Below are 12,500 nucleotides of genomic sequence, written 5' to 3'. Positions count from 1 at the left end.
ACATATATCATAAGAACTAATGGTGCCATCAACAACAGTAACGAAACAGTATCACCAATATCACCATCACTTTCCAGAAAAAAAAGAAAAAACCCATAAAGAACGACAAAAACAACACGAGCCCCTTGGCAACCACCACACACTCGCCGTAACACCGCCAACTAATTACATTTTTCTCTTCCTAATCATCATTAACATTTGTTGCCGCCTTGCCCTCTGGAGCGCCGCTTCCAAAAGGGATTTCCCGAGGCAGCAATTTGGCTCCGTGTTCCCCCTCAACCTGTTACCACCGTTCCTCTTTCCCATCCCTCCTGTTATTCTTCCTTCTTTCATTTCGTTTTTTTTTCTTCTCACTTTTACGCACTCAGAAAAACACATACACACATGCAAATTGTGTAGGAGTCCCATTTTCTGCACATTAACATTTAAGTACTGTTGAATTTAGTCCAGTACCGAATTCCCTTTCAGGATTTTAATTTTGTTAATGACGTACTAATATTACTTTCAGTAATGCTTAAATGCAGACCTTAATGTATAAGTTAAATGTACTTCATGTGGACGAATATTGCTAGTGAGAGTGCTGAGAATATATTTTAAAAGGGAAAAGACATCATAAAAGGTGACACAGGAATAGAAAAAAAAAAAAAAAAAAAAAAAAAAAAAAAATCTGAAGAGAAATATAGGAAATACCACAAAACTTACAAGAGAACAAACCACCATCGTTACTCGACGGGTCACGAGCGTTCTCCCGCAACTAAATATCCTCACCACTCCGCCATATCTTTCTTTTTAGGCACCACTAATCCTCAGAGTCCATAACGTGTCCTCACCACCCCGCTGATGGCCCACGGAATGACAGACGGACTAAGACCTCACTAACGGTCGTTCAACACGTCTCCTTTTTACAGCCGCGTGTCCGGGCGAGAGAAAAATAGAGAGGACACGACATTACGGCTTAGGAGGAGGACTGAGTGAGATTGGTGACCTCCCATTGTGAAGGAGTCCCGCTGCTCACCACGCGGCCATCAAACCCTCGTAAATGGGTACCGGTGCCCCCACGCCCCTTGCCATAAAAGCCCCCGTGATTGAGAAGAGAAAAGAAATAGCTGTTAGTCCACTTGTTTTCGTGATACTCTCTCTTTCCCCCTGACTCTCTTTGTTGCTCTCTCTCTCTCTCTCATCGCAAACATCAAGCCAATTCCAGCGCTAACAGGCATTTGCGTAATAACATGAGAATGAGAATGAGAGAGAAACCACAGTGAAACCAATAAGAGAAGTATCTGCTTTCTCTCTCTCTCTCTCTCTCTCTCTCTCTCTCTCTCTCTCTCTCTCTCTCTCTCTCTCTCTCTCTCTCTCTCTCTCTCTCTCTCTCTCTCTCTCTCTCTCTCTCTCTCTCTCTCTCTCTCTCTCTCTCTCTCTCTCTCTCTCTCTCTCTCTCTCTCTCTCTCTCTCTCTCTCTCTCTCTCTTTCTCTCTCTCTCTCTCTCTCTCTCTTTCATGACACTCTTTCATAGAAGCTTTTTGTACCATATGAACTGGAGATCTGAAAGATCCGATTTTACCTTGTTGTGCTTCTAACTAAAAGTATCCCGACATTAAGTTGGAAGAATTCCATGGCAAACTGACTGGAAGTGCTGGTGGAAAAATGAAGAGAGACTTTGGAAGAAGTAGGAAGGCCAACCTATAGAATTGAAGTGATGAGAGTGGGAGGAGATGGAGGGAAAGAGGAGATTTTAGGTTGAAAATAGTTTGTTCCATTTCTTGCTTCTGCTCTTCCTTCTTCTCTTCTTCCTCTTCCTATCTGTACGCTCTTTTTCAATGTTTATCGGTTTTTTTTCTTTTAAGGTGTGTGTGTGTGTGTGTGTGTGTGTGTGTGTGTGTGTGTGTGTGTGTGTGTGTGTGTGTGTGTGTGTGAATGTGTGTGTGTGTGCAAAGTTGGCTTCAGTTGACATAAACACAAACAATTTAATGCGACCGTGAAAGTGAGTGCACTGGCTTGCAAAATTCATTGGAGTGCAGCGCCAGAAAATTAGTATGCCGACCATTAGCATCGGAAGCTGAACACCAAAACAAATTAATGGCACAACAAATTAATCTAAAAAAATGTCACTTTTTTTTTTTACGTTGCTGCCTATTGCGCCGGTAGGCATCTTCCCGGAGGGGCCTGATGGTCGGCCCAAGGCTTCTTCCAGGTGGGGCCTGATGGTCGGCCAAGCCCGTTCTGGCGCAGGCGAGTGTTTATAGTGGCGCCATCTTGCATTGGCTCATGCTGCCCCCCGGAACTTGTTCTTGATTCGCTTGGACGGCTTCCTCTAGAGTCCGGGTTGATGGGTGGTCTTCACGACAGCATGTGGGTAGTTTTAAGCCACTCGGCGGTGACTGAAAAATCCGAGGTGGTAGCGTGGGGATTCGAACCCGCGTCGTCCATCACGCGGTGAATGTGGGCCCAGTACGCTACCAGTTCAGCCACCGCCTACCCTACTGCCGGTAAATATATATAAGCGCCCCCTCTATTCTCAAATGATCATGTATAAATGGGACGATTATATTCCTTTTTAATCCCTCCATACACAAGCACAATGGAAAATTTAAATAAAAACTGTTCTAAATGTAAGAAAGAAGTGGCTAAAACTTACCGTAATGAAATGTCTCAGCAAAAATGGCACTTCTTATAATAAAAGTTAAAGTAAGAATGTCACTACTCCACTCTTTGTCAAGGCCGCCAAATACAAGGAAACACTACCAAAGAGAGTCATTAAACTAGAAAGACGTGTCAAAAATTACCTTCATGAAGTGCAGTGCTTGTCTTGGCTCTCGGGAAATAATCAAGGCGTCGTGGACCTTAAATGATAAAAAAACATACGATAAACTGTGGACCTAAAATGATAAAAAACGTACGATAAACTGTGGACCTAAAATGAATAAAAAACGTACGATAAACTGTGGACCTAAAATGATAAAAAACGTACGATAAACTGTGGACCTAAAATGATAAAAGACATACGATAAACTGTGGACCTAAAATGATAAAAAAACTTACGATAAACTGTGGACCTAAAATGATAAAAAAAACATACGATAAACTGTGGACCTAAAATGATAAAAAAAAACGTACGATAAACTGTGGACCTAAAATGATAAAAAAAAACGTACGATAAACTCTGGACCTAAAATGATAAAAAAAAAACGTACGATAAACTGTGGACCTAAAATGATAAAAAAAAAAACGTACGATAAACTGTGGACCTAAAATGATAAAAAAAACGTACGATAAACTGTGGACCTAAAATGATAAAAAAACACGATAAACTATGGACCTAAAATTAAAAACAAACGATAAACTATGAAAACATGCAAACATATCTCAAATAAATAACATGAGAAAGAAGGCTACAGAACATTAGGAAGAAATATAGTCATGGAAGTAAATGAAAGTTTCAAACCTAAAAAAATAATAAGATAATTCATTAAGCAAATGAACATAATTAAAATAAACTGAATCATAATTAGCATTTTTGGTGTCTATGTAGAAAAATCATACGTACAGTATATATATTTTTTACAAATATAAAAAGTTATAAAATATCTAGTACTTAGATAATTAACGAGCACTTATAATTGGATTCAAATGCACTGCAGTAATACTTGTAATTATACTCGAGGCCAACTAAAAAGAAAAAAACGTAAAAGTAATTGTGCGTGGCTTTGTGAATTGCGTTTGAACCCTAGTCTGACAGTAATGAGCCTGGGGACAATATATACAAGTAATGGAAGGACCAACAGTAACAGCAGCGGGGGCAACACTCCACTGCCTGCCCTGCATTAACAAGGCCAGCCAGCCAGCCTCTTACGCTAACTTTACGCTTGTACCATCCACAAAAATAACGTCCCATCCCGTCTCTTATCTCCACCGCCCCTCCATTCCCTCCACTCCTCCTCCTCCTCCTCCACAATGTCCCTTCCCTTCACTATCCTTCCTGCTCCACTTTGTCCCTTCCCTCCATAACCATTTCTCCTCTTCCCCAACCATTCCTTCCACTCTTGCTTTTCCTCCACTATGTCCTTTTCCCTTACTATCCTCCATCCTCCACCTCGTCTCTTTCCTCCACCACCCTTCACTTCTCTCTCCTCCCTCCACCTCGTCCCCACTCTCCACAACCTTTCCTCCTCCTCCACCTCTTTTCTTCCTTCTACTTTTCCTTCTCCTCGATCATGTCCCTTCCCCTCATTATCCTCTATCCTCCACATTTTCCCTTCCCTCCTCCACCCCGTCTCTCCCCTTCACGCCACCCTTCCTCCTCCCTCCATCAGCGTCTATGGCAAGCTAAGCATCTGCCCTCGAGCCCCTGCGCCGAGGTAGCTTCCACGGCACGCACTCCACGCCGCCAGGTGAGTCTTGAATATTAAGTGAATATTAAATGATTATCAACTTCCCTCGGGCTACGTGAGGTCTAGGGTGGACGGCGGAGGCAAGAGTGTGAGGATGAAAGTGTGGAGGAGCTACGTGCCCTTCGGCGTGCTGAGGTGAATGGGGTAAGGAGGAGGAGGGGAAGTGGAAGGGAGTGATACGAGAGAAAAAAGACAGAAAAAAAGAGAGTAAAAAAAGAAAAAGAAAAAAGAAAACAAATAAAAGAAAGAAAATAAAAAAAATGTGAGGATGAGGAAAATATAAAAGTGTTCCTATTTTTGGATTCTCTCGCCCAGTTAACTTTAATTGCTTGAAGCTAGTTTGCATTTGTAAGTTGGAGAGAAGGTTACTGAGTCCATCTTGACCCCATGACCTCATTCACCTGTTTTAATTAGTAAAGGAATAAAATGCCAGATTTCTGTTTGCACTCCACAAAAAAAAGGAGCGCAAATGACAGGCATAGGTTAATTAAGGCACCGAATCATGTTTTAAGATGTGTTTGTTTGGGGAGGGGGGAGAAGGGATTGACTATTTACACGGTTACAAGGAATAAACTGAAATTTATCATGATATGTCAAGTAAATGGCTAAGTACTCCTCGTAAATCAAGAACAAAATGAAAGAAAAAATAACACAATCTTTATATACTTCAAATACTTAACGATGAAACAATGAAAAGACGTAAGCTTTTTTTGTGTGTGTATGTGTTTGTGTTCAAAGTCACTATCGCCAAATAACCATAAAGGTGCTACACTTTAATCACGTCTTCTTCGTAACTTCCCCCCTCCCATCCCCTAGACCTGTTTTTTCACTCCCTCCCTTGCTTTCTCTCTCTCCTTTCTCCCTCCATCTCCCCCCCCCCCCCCTTCCACTGGCCATAAGGGTGGTAGTTCCAAAGAGTCGGTGATAGATGATCGCCACTAATGACCCTCTATTGACCTGCTATCCTGACCTCTTTCTATACTCTCTCTCTCTCTCTCTCTCTCTCTCTCTCTCTCTCTCTCTCTCTCTCTCTCTCTCTCTCTCTCTCTCTCTCTCTCTCTCTCTCTCTCTTCCTTTGCATTACTTTTTAAGAGCAGGATGAAAAAAGTAAATTAATTATTGAAGACATGAAGCGTCTACCTGAAGATGGAAAGAGGGTGGAGGAAAAACTATCAAGGGAAGGAAAAAAAAAGATAAAGGGAGGTAAGGAAGGAAAGGCGGTGGTGGCGGGCGAAGAGAAGGAGGAGGAGGAAGAGGAGAGTTGGGAGAGGAAGAGGGATAAAAAGAACGCTAAGAAAGGAGGGATGGAAGGACAGAGATGAGAGACGTGGGAGATGCGGAAAAAAAATCAAAAGACGGAGGAAGAAAAGAGAAACGGTGATTAAAGAGAGAGAGAGAGAGAGAGAGAGAGAGAGAGAGAGAGAGAGAGAGAGAGAGAGAGAGAGAGAGAGAGAGAGAGTCCTGACTTTCTACAGACTATCGGTAAAACGCTAACATTATCGCTAACTCAGGACATTATCGAGCGCTTTACTGCTAACTTCTGAATAAAAAATAAAATAATGCGTTCAAAGGGAGATTATTGTATTTTCCAGCTGAATTATTTATCGCCATTTACTTATTCATATTCCTCCCTTCCCCTGATTTATTGATGAGGGGGAGACAAAAAGTAGAAGAGGAGAATGAGGTAGAGAGAGGGAGGAGGAGAAAGAAGAGGAAGAGAAGGAAGTGGTGATAATGAGTGTGATGACAATGATGAATGATGATAACGAAAATGATGATGAAGATATTGATGATGACAACGAGAATGATGATGATGATACTGATTATATAGAAGAGGATGACAACTATGATGAAAGGAAAAATGACGAAAAAAATAAGAAAAAGAAAAAATGAGCAATAGTCTCTGTAATGACACCTACCTGCATGCCTTACCTGTGAAATTACGTGACTCACCTTTCTTCGCTCTCTACTAGACTTGTGGGCCATTTTACATATTTAGTTTTCACCCTTTTCTCCAAATACGCAGAATAATGACTGACATAATTTTGCCTACACATTTCCTTACTTGTCTAAATACATATATAAGGGAAGTGCACAGTAACCAAACAAAGGGAAACAATAGTAGCTACAGAGAAATATAATAAGATATATTAATAAAGTAATGCGGACAGCAAAAAAAAGTCATATATATTATTCAAGGATTAATATTCGTTTTTAGACATTACTGAAAAGCATCTACATTATGGGAAAAAAAAGCTGTTACTGAATAATTAATGTGAGTGAGTTGTGCGTGTGTGTGTATGTGTGTGTGTGTGTGTGTGTGTGTGTGTGTGTGTGTTTATTTATCTAATGATGGTGAGTTATGGTTGCCAGTCATCCTTTAAAGCTGCACTAGTGTTATGAAAAATAGCAGCAGCAGCAACGCCAACAGAAGTGACAGAAACTATTTATTTTTTATCTGGAACAACAACTTTACCAACACCAATTAAAGTACGAACAAGAAAAACAAGAACACCAAAGGCAGCGACGTCGGAAACATCAGAGGCGACGACAAGTACAGCGATCCCAGCAGCAGCAGCGGAGACAGCGGTGGCGGCGATAATGTCAAAACTAGTGTTGGCTGCCTCGGCGACAACACTATTTGCACTAACGCGAATAGCATTGTCCTTGGCAGCAGTTTTGGTAAATGGTTTGGATCTGTTGGGGTGATAATAGGTGTTATTTTTCTCCATAGCTTCACTCTAACCTCTTTTCTTAACCAGTGTTGCTGTCCTCCATTTCCCGTTCCCATTACTGCCTCTGACAAAGTTTCTGTAAAGTTGTGGGAAGTTTTTTTTTTGCCGGGATGTCCTGGGAAGTCTCGTTAAAGAGACAAACCCAACAAGAAAACAATGCGTGTTGCCTCACAAAAAGTAATAGTGCAGCAATTGTTCTTTTCACACTCAGTATTATGTGCCTTGCTCTTATGTCACGCAGCTGGTTAAGGCGATGATCACGCTCTGTGTCAGTGTTCTTAAGGATGCGAGTTACGATTGATCAAGAGTAGTAACAAACCTCTATGAAAGTTCCGACAGAAATTCCATTGGCAGGGTTCTCCGGTTTGAGGCGAAGACACTCGGTTCAAGCGCCGCTTACTTGGAACTAAAAATACGACGTCAAGAGCGCCGGTAACAGAAGCAGTGATGGATACAACAACAGCAACAACAAACCCAGCAGCAGCAGAATTAAACCGCACATGACTACAAGACAGAGTTTACCAAATGGAAGAAGAGGTAAAGGATGATATTGAGGAACTAGTAAAACAAATGGAGTGCAAAAACGCATAAGAACAATACATATCCCTGCGTACCAAATGACCGCGTCAGGGCAAACCGAGTCAACGCAGCACTGTTTACAAGGTCATCCGAGGAAAAAAAAGTTTGAAATCTTACACGGACAAAATAAAATATCCACACACATAAACACAAATGCGATACTTTACTGGTATTTTACAGTTACACATTAATATTAAGAGTTAATACGTTAAAATACGATGAAAGCATTGAATAATTTATGATACGCAGAGGCATGGCAATATTTACTGCGAAGAAAAAACGTAAAATTCAGAGGAAGTTTCAACGCACAAAGAAAGAAAGTAAATGTGCTACATCAACACACACACACACACACACACACACACACACACACACACACACACACACACACACACACACACGCACACGCACACGCACACACACACACACACACACACACGAGCCAAGACCCAACAGCAGCACCACCCCCACCACCGCCACTGCCTGCAATATTTACACTCCATAAAGTCTGACTGGCAACTCGTATAGTCCCACGGGGGAGGGAGGGTTGTCATGTTCTGAGTTATTCCACCCGATTTTCCGTGCCACTCACCCTCAATAACCAGCGCCGACGAGGAAAGGAAGAAGACGATGACGAGAACGAGGAGGAGGAGGAGGAGGAGGAGGAGGAGGAGGGTATTGTCCCATCAGCGCCCTTCTTCCTCCTCCTCCTTCACCTTCTTTTCCTTCGCCTTCACTTCTTTCTTTTCCATAACCACGATCCTTCACCTCATCTTTTTTCTCCTTTGCCTCATTCCTTCTTTCCTCCACCTACTCCTTTTATTCCATGGCCCTGTTCTTCCTTTTATCTACTTCCTCTTTCTTTTTTATCATCCTGTTCTTCCTTCCCTCCTCCTCCTCCTTTTTTTTCATCACCCTGTTCTTCTTTTCCTCTGCCTCCTCTTTCTATCCTATCACCCCGTTCCTCCTTTCCTCCTCCTCCTCTTTCTTTCCCATCACCCTGTTTTTCCTTTCCTCCACCTCCTCTCTCTTTCCTATCACCCCGTTCCTCCTTTTCTTCACTTCCTCTTTCTTTCCAATCACCCCGCCCCTCTTTTCCTCCACCAACTCATTCTTTTCCATGACCCCGTTCTCCGTCCCCTTCTTCGGCTCCGCCTCCTCCTTTTCTCCTCGTCAAGGCCTCGGAGTCAGCGGGAGTCACCATGAAGATGAGGAGTGAGCGGCGCCCTGAACGTAAATTTTCGGGCTTGAGGGAAAGTGTTGGAAGTTTGTGCGGGTCACTGGCCTTTGAGACGAGGCCTTGGAGTGAAAGGGGGGAAGGTGGGCGCGGGGCTCAAACTCTACTGGTGACTTCGGTGGTGGTGGTGATGGTGGTGGTGAAACATGTGATAGTGAGTGGTGATACCCGTCACTATCGAAGCCGCCACAGTTACCATCACCACCTCTCTTACAACAATAACAATACCAACATCAGTAACAAAAACAGTAGCAGCAACAATAACAAAAACAGTAATTGGTACTTCTACTACTTCTGCTACTACTACTACTACTACTACTGATGCTAGAAGTGATAATAGTTACGACATTTATGATGGTGATGATGATGACGACGACTTAAATCAGCAATAATGATAATGATAACAATAATAACAATAATAACGAACATAATGAGAGTAAGACACAAGAGGTCAATTATTGTCTCCTTTTTTTGTACCCTTAACCTGCCCTTGAGGTCAATTATTGTTTCCTTTTTTTGTACCCTTGAGCTGCCCTTGAGGTCAATTATTGTTTCCTTTTTTTGTACCCTTGAGCTGCCCTTGAGGTCAATTATTGTTTCCTTTTTTTGTACCCTTGAGCTGCCCTTGAGGTCAATTATTGTTTCCTTTTTTTGTACCCTTGAGCTGCCCTTGAGGTCAATTATTGTTTCCTTTTTTTGTGTGCCCTTGAGCTGCCTCCTTTGTTGTAAAAAAAAAAGTACACCACCGCCAACACCGCCACATCACCCCCATCATCACCACCAGCATCACCACCTCCAACATCTCCATCACCATCACCAACATCTAATCTAAACACCATTCTCCAACCCTGTCTGCACACCGTTAATTAATGTGATAATGATGAGAATAATTAAGCACTAAGCCTGCTCATAAGGCCCGCGCGTATAAAAAAAAAACCACAGCGATAATAATGTGAAAGCAGGTGAGATTACGGCTAATGAAATGTGCTGAGGAAGAGACGATACAGGATTATATGCGGAACAGCTATTTCAGGAAAGGTGGAACAAGAGGTGTGTGTGTGTGTGTGTGTGTGTGTGTGTGTGTGTGTGTGTGTGTGTGTGTGTGTGTGTGTGTGTGTGTGTGTGTGTGTGTGTGTGTGTGTTCGTTTTTTTTTTTTTTTCACAGTAAAGGAAGCAGCTCAAGGGCAAAAGAGAAGATTAAAACAAAGAGCTCCGTTTGCCTGTTTGTGTTTGTTTGTTTGTTTGTTTGTTTGTGTGGATGTAGGTAAGGTTTAAACATATGCAAATGCAAAGTGCGGGAAGGGAAAATAAATGACTAAAAACAGGTGAAAGGAAATATAATGTACAAAAAAAACTCAAGACCATGACAAAAAGAGATAAAAAAAACACCGATCATTAAAACAAAACTAGAAAAACAAGTAAGAAAAACAAAGACAATAAAAAAAAACGAAAAACGAGACAACATAACTAGAACCAAAAAGCAAAACAAAAACACAACACACACACATTTCAAACTAACGGAGAAGAGGAAAGGAGATATCGAAGAAAAGGAAAGAGGTAGAGAAAAAGTTGGAAACCCCGCCAGGCTCCCCGAAGAAAATGGGATATAGAAAACGCGAGGGAGTGAAAGGGGAGACTCTCTTGGGCCGTCAACAACCTCGAGTATGACAGCTACCGTTCCCGGGCAGGTAATGGATCCAATTAGCCCACCGACGAGAGGGAGGGAGAGATGGAGGGAGGAAGGAAGGATGGGAGGGAAGGGGGGAAGGGGTGGAGTGATGAAGATGCAAGGATTGTTAGGATTAGAAGGGATTGAGGTGGGAGGAAGGGAAAATGGAAGAGCTACATAGGCGGAGGAACAGATTACAGAACGAGGAAGGGGAGAAGGAACGGATTGGAGGAGATGGAGTACAGATTGAACGAGAGGGGAAGAGGGCGGAAAGGAAGGTTGGATAAAGGACGAATGGAATGGATGGAGAGGGACGGAGAAAGGTGGGAAAGGCAGGACACAGGAGACTAATTGGGTAGTTCGAGGAAAGGTGGAAAAAAGGAGAAAAACGAAAGAGGAAATAGGAGCAGGGGAGAGTAAAGAGAGGTAGGATGAGACAGTAAAAATAAAACGAGAGAAAAGAGAGAAAGATTAAAAAAACTGGTTAAAAAAACTAACGGAAAAATGTCTTGTCTTCATCCCTTTTCACTTTTAAAGACTGACATTTCCTTTGTACCTTTGGTTATTATACTTTCCGGTCGCTAAATTAAAATGCTAGATCATGGTTACTTTTCCTGCAAGACTGTGATACACCTTTTTTAATACATATCTTTTTCCACCTCTCTTTGACTATTCCGAGGCAATGTATGGATTGCGCTGTAAAAACGAGGCATTATTATCTATTTCCGATGCGATGTAAAGTTTTCCTCAAACCATAAAATATCCTTTGACCTGGAACGTCGTAAAACCTATCACCACTTTTAGTCCAGATTTTTTTTCCAAGAGACGGAGCTTGAGTAACAAGGCTTCAAGTTATTTTAATCAATTCTAGGAAGATTCATAAAGATGAGTAAAAGATAGATAGATAAATAGATAGATAGATACAGGTAGATAGATTGATGAGAGAGAGAGAGAGAGAGAGAGAGAGAGAGAGAGAGAGAGAGAGAGAGAGAGAGAGAGAGAGAGAGAGAGAGAGAGAGAGAGAGAGAGAGAGAGAGAGAGAGAGAGAGAGAGAGAGAGAGAGAGAGAGAGAGAGAGAGAGAGAGAGAGAGAGAACACCGCCCATCACCTCTTCTACTGGTGACATGTTTGTTTGTCTTTATTTACAGCCCCAGTCGCCTCCCTCCTACCTCCTTTGATCGCTCTCCCTCTTTCCTCCACGGCTTGTCCTTTATCAATATTCTGCGCATCACTGAACAAGGGTCAAGGGTGTGAATATTATGGTGACGCGCACACACACGCACACACGCCCGAGCAGTATTCTTTCCTAACTTTTCTTTTTACTTCCATGACATATCGCACTCAAGTTCTTTCAGATGTCTCCATTTTTCTTAGCTCACATTTCCTGGGTCTCCTACATTTCTCCTTCTTCCATGTGTACTTCCTTCATATTTCGTATTAGCTCTCTCTCCCTCTTTCTTCCTGGTTTTCTCTCCTCCTTCCTGAACCCACAACTCCGCCGCCAGCACACACACTACTTGCCATTACGAGTCTCAGAGAATCGCATAACATTCATCATCCCTGAGCTCTCAAGTTATAACAATTCAATGGTAGTAAAATGTTGACCGGCGATAGAGTTGACATTTAAAACTTTTCTAGGTACATTTACGAAATTTACATGTATCTGGAAAAAGAGAATGATAATATTTGTTTCAATGGTGAATATTATTCGTGGTTGGGGGATTCTATTCTCTTAATGCTTCCGAGTCCCTGCACACGGCCAGCAGTCAGCCCAGTTTCTGATGTGGTTTGGTTACGGTGGGACTTGCAACAACACTAGGACTTACACGAATTTAAAAGAATATATCGAACTTCTGAAACATTTTACTCACACATGAAAAGAGTAACTAAGA

At 42.1% G+C, this 12,500-nt stretch overlaps 1 protein-coding gene across 2 annotated transcripts in view; it reads right to left on the bottom strand.

Annotated features, from left to right (window-relative positions):
• The window catches only part of LOC127007129 (mucin-5AC-like), a 296,085-nt gene that overhangs the window by 218,857 nt on the left and 64,728 nt on the right, over window positions 1–12,500 (bottom strand). For both annotated transcript variants that reach the window (XR_007760078.1, XM_050877777.1), the window contains exon 3: window positions 2,784–2,840. The gene's annotated coding sequence lies outside the window, so the exon portion shown is untranslated. The remainder of the gene's footprint in view (window positions 1–2,783; window positions 2,841–12,500) is intronic.

Source organism: Eriocheir sinensis, chromosome 34, assembly GCF_024679095.1.
Source record: "Eriocheir sinensis breed Jianghai 21 chromosome 34, ASM2467909v1, whole genome shotgun sequence".
Taxonomy (NCBI): domain Eukaryota; kingdom Metazoa; phylum Arthropoda; class Malacostraca; order Decapoda; family Varunidae; genus Eriocheir; species Eriocheir sinensis.
Note: the sequence above shows the minus strand (reverse complement) of the source record. Positions and strands in the feature narration are given on the sequence as shown.